Below are 8,277 nucleotides of genomic sequence, written 5' to 3' on the forward strand. Positions count from 1 at the left end.
GCCCAGAAATCAGGATTTTAAAAAGATTCCCAGGTGATTCTAATGTGCAGCCAAGGTTGAGAACCACTGCTCTAGCAGCCACAGTAAAACACATAGGACTCCAGGAGACCTGAAAGGCCCCCACCTGGTCCTTGGGTGACAGCTGGTCTTCTTTCATTGGCATAGGGTTACTGCTACTCACAAAAGCCAGGCAAGTTCACCAGCAAAATCAATCTCATACAGGAAGAGACTGCTCATGAAAAAGAATGTTATACATCTAAGAAGTGAGCATAAAAAAAAAAATCGAACAGTCCTAGCCGGCATGGCTCAGTGGATAGAGCGTCAGCCTGCGGACTGAAGGGTCCCAGGTTCGATTTCGGCCAAGCGCACATGCCTGGGTTGTGGACTCAATCCCCAGTAGGGGGCGTGCAGGAGGCAGCCTATCAATGATTCTCCCTTCATTGATGTCTCTCTCTGTCCTCCCTTCCTCTCTGAAATCAATCAATAAATATATTTCTTTAAAAATTTGAACACTTCAATCTGCTTTCAGACTTAAACTTTCACCTGTATGATTTTTGTTCACAAAGGGATCAACAGTCCTATGTAGTCCAGTAGCAACTGAGATCAGAGACCTATTCCAGAATTTCAGGAGGTTGAAAAGCAAAGATTAGACTCAACTCTCTTTTAGCCATAGTCCATCTCCCCCATTACCATAGCTCTACCTCACTGATTGCATAAGACCTGAGGTTATAGGGTGGACCGCATACAATCATGTAAATAATACTGATTACTCTAATCTGGCAACGTAGAGAACTCCCACTAAATTGCCTATTATACTAGGAACATCTGGAATAATTTGAATTGCCCATTATATGCAGAGGCACTTAATTCAACTCCCCTACAGATGAAAAAAACAAAAAACAAATGGAGGCCCAGAGGAATAAATATACTTGACAAAAGCCACAGACTTCACCAGCAGCTTAAGTGTAGAATCCAGACTTCTTGACTACTAGAGGCCCACACTTCCCTCAGTGATTTTTTTAGTGCTGCCCAATTGGCATTAAGAACTATCATCCCCTTCTTCAATATTTATAACTATGAGCCCCTGTACTTAGAGCGTGCAAGCTCCAGTCTGCCCAGACCCTGGCCAACAAGTACACTAGCTATACAAGCAACCCTCCAACCAACTGGGTCAGAGTTAACTTGGTCACTCTAACCTTGGGAATTCAAAGGGGAGCAGTCCTGAGGTCCATGTGCTCACATAAGAATTGCCTCTAATTATGACAATAAGCATAATAGCAACTATCACTTAATTAAGCATCTCCTATTTGAGGCCCTGTATTAGACCCCTTTACATGCAGTCTTATTTGAATAGGAAGACCATCTGAGGTTAGTTAAGTTATTCAAGATCACAATGTTATTGTAATTAGCTAGTTGATATTAATAAAGAAAGCAAAGGGAAGTCAGACATTGTAAGCATGGTCACCTGGGAAGCTTCACCAGGAACTACAGCTTCACACAACATTGCTCCTCCAAGGGGATTAACACCCCTCCCTTCCCCCATTCAGTACTGGATCGTTGCCGGGAGGGGGGCGGGGAGTACAGGGGCGTAGATAGGCATAGGTGCAGAAGTTGGGATGGCACAGGGGAGGTGCTTGTCTGTCAATCTAGCCTGAGGAACAATGGATTGGCTGGGGGTAACCCGCCCCGGAAGTGTGCACAATCTTGCAAAGCTAATTGGTTAGTTTGAAGAAGCTCCTGGTTAAAATCCCCAAAGAGTTCCCTCTCTTTTTTCCTCTCTTGCTCCATGACCTGCACTGGCCCGTGCACTCCCACATTCTCTCTCCATAGCCATGTGGCCTTGGCAGTAGGCCATGTGGACTCCACACTGCATTCTAATATGGATCAGAAACAATGGGCAGTGGCCTTTATTCTGGCCCTGCTGAAGACATAGTTGGACTTTTTCCATGGCGGGCTGGAGGAAAATGGGACATTGGAAACCCAGCGGTTTATTTCCACCCAAATAAATATCACTCATCCTTCCATGCGAGTCTCAGGAAATTTTTTTCCTTGTGACATCGCAAGAATTCCACTTCCACCAATAACAACTAGGAAGAGGTAGGCCTGTGATCCTAACCCAGGTTCTAGAAGCCATGTTCTTTCTACTACGCTGCTTATGAATAAGGCCTTTCCACCCGGCTCTCCAGGTTGGTGTGCCAGTTTCCTCTGTTGGGGGATGAAGCCCTATCCTGAACCTAGGTGCTCTATAGAGACTCTGACACTGTATAGATGTGGTAATAACCCACTCTGCACAACGGTTATATCGGCTTCTGGACTCAGTTACTGGCCGGAGTCTTGGGGCGGGGGGATGGGCATCTGGCAACAAGGCCATTTAACTTGTCATTGTCCAGACCACTGCTGCTAGCCATCCACCACACACGCCCTGATTAGAGTTAGTTCACCCAACCTAATCCACTTTAAACATCTACCCCATATTAAATGCTGGTGAGAGATGTCTGAATAGTCACTACTATGAGCCAGCTTTACATTAAACCCCTGGAATGTGGTGTTGAGTGTGATGTGGTACTCATCCACCTGGACCCTCAGTCTGCCTCTCATCCAAGCCCACATAAGATCAGGGCAAAATATTCCTTTGTTACGTTGACATAGTTGCAAAGGCCTTGCCAAAGAGCTATCCCAAGCAACAAGAAATCCCAAACGTACACAGCGTCTGGGTTCCTGCAGAATCGTGGCTTGTTCGTTATAGCTCATATTATCCATGGGAAACTCATCCAAAGAAATGTTTGTAGGAATTACATCAGTGGTGATAAGAAAGTTGCGAAAAGTAGTGACATGCAAAGATTGGGAATCACATGGAGTCAGGTGGTAGTTCATCCTATGGGAGCTGTACCACCGATCAGTTCTTGGCAATGTGCATACCAATCACCTGGGGCTCCGTTGCCATGTGCATTCTAATTCAGGAAGTTTGAGGTGGGGCCCGAGGCTCTGCATTTCTAACAAGTTCCCCTAACATGCTGATGCTTCTGTTCCTCACATACACTTGGAAGTAGCAAGCACACAGACCGCAGCAACACAGGTTGAAAAGGGAGAGAATATAATTTACTTATTAAGTAAATTATGTTGATCTGAGTTATGTATGTAAATAGCACTAGAATCTTATAGCCAAGTTACATGATATTACCAGAAAAGTAATCATTCATACAGGAAAAAGAAGCCAGCACTGAGTCTTGGGGCATGAGGGATTTGGAAGCTGGGGTGGGGGGTGGGAAAGAGGGACCAGAAACACATAGAAATCATGAGGGGAAAAGAATAAGCCGAAGTCGTGTAAGTAGCAACACAGTTGTTCAATTGAATCAACAGTCAATGTTTGAAATGCTCCGGATAATGTAGCCTAGGGTACCCGCTGAAATCAGGCCCAGCTAACACTGAGGAATGCCAGATAAGAGTTAACCAGACCTGGGCCATTAGACTCATTGGTACAGAGCAGGCAAACCCCTTATTCTAAACAACAAGCAATGGGAAGAACTCAGCGAAGGCAAGCAAACAACACCGGGGTGTGCTCAGGGTCACAAATACAAAGCTAAGCAAGCAGATAAATGCCTAGATGTGGGAAGTGAACTTACCTTCTGGTCTTCAGCTTTCTTAAGGAACTGAGCCAGGGGAATCAAAGCATCCTAGCCCCGGAGGAAATAGTGAATCCAGGAAGGAATCAAGTATGGGAGGTGGCACACTCAGCAAAGACCCAGATCTGCAACCCGCACCAAATCAGCAGTAAAGTCACGTGGTATTGACCCAACTGAAGGCTTTATATCCCTTCCTATGCGGACTCAACAAGTGTGAGTTAAGTGGCTATAGCTGTGAAAATTGGCAAACAGTGCTAGGCATCTTAGAACAGTGAGACTCAAAGTGTGGTCCCATATTAGCAGTGTGAGCATCACCAGGGAACCTTTAAGAACTGTAAATTCTCAGCCCCATTCCAAACGTACCAATTCAGGAACTCTGGGGGTGGAGCCCAGCAGACTGCATTTTAACGAGCCCTCCACGTGCTTCTGATGCAAGCTCAAGTTTGGGAAGCACTGCAGTGGAGTCTATTGAAAGTGCAATTGAAGAGACAAGGCCAAGTGCGGCAAATGCAAGTCATTAAAGGTAGCCTTAATAATGGTGCTTTTAAAGAGCTAGTGAAAACTGAAGCCAGGTTACAGAAGGGAAGAAAACACAGCAGAGAGAATATGAAAAATCGTTAACAAAACGTGCTCAAGGATCCAGAAAGTTGGGCAATGATATTGAATGGTAGAGTTTTATCAATGTTGAAGAATCACCAACCGTGGGTATGATACTCATATTCTGATTCTGAAAATAGGAGAAATCGTAAGTGTCAAGAGGGGTCAACTCATAAGATGTGTTTGAAATTTTTCTCATGCCGTATTTTCAAGAGACTCACTTAAAAGAAGTGAGTGCCAATGCTTGTGAAGATATCTTCTCAGAAAGGGAAAAACAAACTTGAGAAACACAAAGACAGTGATCTAATGCAGTGATTTTCAACCTGTGTGCCACAAGAATGTTTAAAACGTGTAATACCTATTTAATCAGGGGGATTGACCTCTTTAGATTGTCAAACAAAAAGATCACAACAGCCAACACAACAATAGCCATCTGGTATAAATGCCCTGTCTTGAGCCATAAATATATAGGTCATATAATAGAGTTGTATGTTATTGGCCATGTCGCATAATAAGGTTGCGTCTGATTGGTTAATTCTTGATACAAGAAATCCTTATATACAAATATAGACACCTGATTTTTTTAAAAGTCACTTTGGAGCAAAAAGGGTAGGTAACTACTATTATTTTATAACTTTTGTAAATTAGTCATAATTATGCCCTATATATGTAAATTGACTGAAGGGTGGAACGACCAGTTGCTATGACATGCACTGACCACCAGGTGGCAGACGCTCAATGCAGGAGCTGCCCCCTGGTGGTCAGTGCGCTCCCACAGGGGGAGCACAGCTCAGCCACAAGCTGGGCTCATGGCTGGCGAGCACAGCGGCAGTGGTGGGAGTGCTAAGGACCCCTCGGGCGATATCTGCCAAGGGGTCCCAGAATGCTAGAGGGCGAAGGCCAGCTGAGGGACCCCCCCCCCATGCACGAATGTTGTGCACCGGGCCTCTAGTATAATATAATATATTTTGGTGTGCCACAGAATTTTGTGTGCCATGAGATGAAAAGGCTGAAAATTGCTGGTCTAATGACAAAAATATTGAGAAAGAATTTTATTTAAAATATGAACACAGGTATGGGACAAAAAAAAACATGTGCAGATTTTTAATTATATGGATTGATTCAGCAAATATGTGTTGAACATCTCTATTCAGGCACTAAAGATGCAAAACTGAATAAAACATAATCTCATTAAAAATATTAGCGCCCTAACTGGTTTGGCTCAGTGGATAGAACATCGGCCTGCAGACTGAAGGGTCCCAGGTTTGATTCCAGTCAAGGACATGTACCTTGGTTGTGGGCACATCCCCAGCAGGGGGTGTGCAGGAGGCGGCTGATCGATGTTTCTCTCTCATTGATGTTTCTAACTCTCTATCCCTCTCCCTTCCTATCTGTAAAAAATCAATAAAATATATTTTAAAAAATATATTTGCAGCGTAGTAATAAGAATGGGGTGGCGAAGACAATAAATTACAGTTGACACAGCTGTGGCAGAGATTCACCTAAGGAGCTATGGGAGCATAGAGTTTCTTCAGAAAGCATCCAAGATCTCTTTTCAAAAGAGAGTAATAGTTTAGATCTGAAGAACAATAGACCGAAAGAACATCCTCACAGAGGAAATGATATGTAGGCAGATGTGGAAGCAGGGAATGCCTTCTGGGAAATGCTGGAGGCTTGGCGTGGCTGGGGAGAAGGGACATGAAACTACAGAACTCGTAGGCAGCTCAGGTGGCCATCCTGGTAATATAGGCAAGCCAGGGAGTACCAGGAATGGGCATGCTCTTCAGAAGACCCCTCTGTCTCAGTGGTATGGTGAATGATTTGAAGAGAGGGCCAGAAAGGAGGCTGGTAAGATCAGTAAAGAAAAGACCATAATTCAAGTGATGGACTAACAGTGGTCGGCAAACTCATTAGTCAACAGAGCCAAATATCAACAGTACAACGATTGAAATTTCTTTTGAGAGCCAAATTTTTTAAACTTAAACTATATAGGTAGGTACATTGTTATTAACTTAATTAGGGTACTCCTAAGGCTTAGGAAGAGCCACACTCAAGCGGCCAAAGAGCCACATGTGGCTCACGAGCCGGTTTGCTGACCATGGGACTAGGACATTAGAGTTTGGGGATGCAGAAATTATGCGATTCTAAGGTTGGTAAGGCCTATGATATGATAAAATTGAGACACACTGATACACCAGGATCAATTGGGGGATGGGCCCTAGCAATTTGTAACTAATATGAGCAACAAGTTGGTGATCGATTTCATTATCTCTATCAACTAGAGATGATTTAAGGCTATCCCTGTAATAATGGCAGTTAAACATTTCAATCCGCTTTCTGGAGTGGGAGAAGAAGGGCTCAGTGAGCCCACAATAATAGTTGAACATCCTCTCTGAGCAAAACATTTGAGCACACAGCAGTGACAAGATGGGAATATGCACCCTCCCTCCTAGAGCTCACCAAACGGCAGAGAGGGAGGAGAGGGTATATGCCTCAGGCCAGGAATCAAGTTCATGCTAACTGCAGGCCATCTTACCTGTGTTCTGGCATATCACTGAGGGGGGGAAAGGCAAGCCACAGCCCTCTTCTCTTCCGTCTAACCTCAGGGGGGAGAACTCTGGCGGGCATCAAGGAAATTCACTGTTAGAATCCAATGGACCACAACTTTGGCTGTAGAGGCTTCCCAGAGAAGAATGACATGGGAGGGGGGTATCTTTACATTGGAAGGCCAAGCAGGGCCAAGGAGGGGTTCCCAGGAAAAAAAAATGTCAGCTTGGAGCTCGCCCTGCCCTGGGTCTCAGGGAAGACAGTGGTAGGGGCAGGATAGAAACTGATTTCTTGAGGTTTCTGTAAATGCCAGATCAGGTCACCAGTTAGGAAAGAAGATGAGCATTTCAACACAGGTCGGGACCAGAAAACTGGACTGAACATAAGGCTCAGGTTCCTTTGGTCATATCTCAGACCCTCCAGCACATGGTATAGACACTCCATTTCTGCTCCCAGAGATATGACTAATACCTGTAAAGAGGATAAACAGTTTAATACTAAGGAATAGACAGTTTAAAGCAGGGGTCCTCAAACTTTTTAACCAGGGGGCCAGTTCACTGTCCCTCAGACCGTTGGAGGGCCGGACTATAGTTTAAAAAAAACTATGAACAAATTCCTATGCACACTGCACATATCTTATTTTGAAGTAAAAAAACAAAACGGGAACAAATACAATATTTGTATTTGCATGTGGCCCGCGGGCCGTAGTTTGAGGACCCCTGGTTTAAAGGTTGCAAAGGCCCTGGAGGGATGTACAACAAAATATTAAATAGAAGTTTTTCTTATGTGGCATGATTTCGGGTGATTTTAAAATTTTCTTCTCTTTGATCATCAGAAACTCCTATAATGAATATGGTTTTCATAAGTAATAATATAAATTAAGATGATATACAATATTATGATCTTGTTAGACAAAGAACCCAATGTTAAAAATTGGTATCATTCCACATATATAGGATATGTATATGAGCACCTAAGGAAAAAGCAGATGTGAAATGATGATAGAAGAAAAGATTTTAGAATAAGTGGTCATAATTGAAAATACTGTCCATCCTATAGCTCAAAGACATGTAAAATCTACCTAAATGCTACTAAAAAGATCACTATCCACAGGTGAGAATATACTAGAATATAAAGTCTCATATGTAAATTCTGATATACTAGAATCCCATTTCAAAGCACTGACTTGGCTCCCTTCGGTGTAGAAGCTATTGTAGAAAACCAGCACCTCAAAGACTAACAAAGCTGAGTTCAAAAATAGAAGAGGATGAAATAATAATGGTTACATAAACTGGTCCATCCATACAATGTTATATTACTCAAGTACAAACTATTGACACATGTTAGTACCCTAGACCAGTGATCGGCAAACCGTGGCTCGCGAGCCATATGCAGCTCTTTGGCCCCTTGAATGTGGCTCTTCCACAAAATACCACATGCGGGCGCGCACGTACAGTGCGATTGAAACTTCATGGCCCATGCGCAGAAGTTGGTTTTTGGAAAGCAGATA

The 8,277-nt window shown here is 43.6% G+C and overlaps 1 long non-coding RNA gene across 6 annotated transcripts in view; it reads right to left on the minus strand.

Moving 5' to 3' along the window:
* The window catches only part of LOC106726868, a 20,466-nt gene that overhangs the window by 11,924 nt on the left and 265 nt on the right, over positions 1-8,277 (minus strand). Inside the window, exon 2 of one of the 6 annotated variants that reach the window (XR_001362992.1) lies at positions 2,393-2,394. The exons of 2 other annotated variants lie outside the window; for them this stretch is intronic. This is a non-coding gene — a long non-coding RNA (uncharacterized LOC106726868). Of the gene's footprint in view, positions 1-1,163; positions 1,167-2,281; positions 2,285-2,392; positions 2,395-3,400; positions 3,404-8,277 lie in introns of all 6 variants that reach the window. 3 more of the 6 variants (XR_001362994.1, XR_001362996.1, XR_001362997.1) reach the window with 3 other exon arrangements.

This window comes from Myotis brandtii, unplaced genomic scaffold, assembly GCF_000412655.1.
Source record: "Myotis brandtii unplaced genomic scaffold, ASM41265v1 scaffold326, whole genome shotgun sequence".
NCBI classification, from domain to species: domain Eukaryota; kingdom Metazoa; phylum Chordata; class Mammalia; order Chiroptera; family Vespertilionidae; genus Myotis; species Myotis brandtii.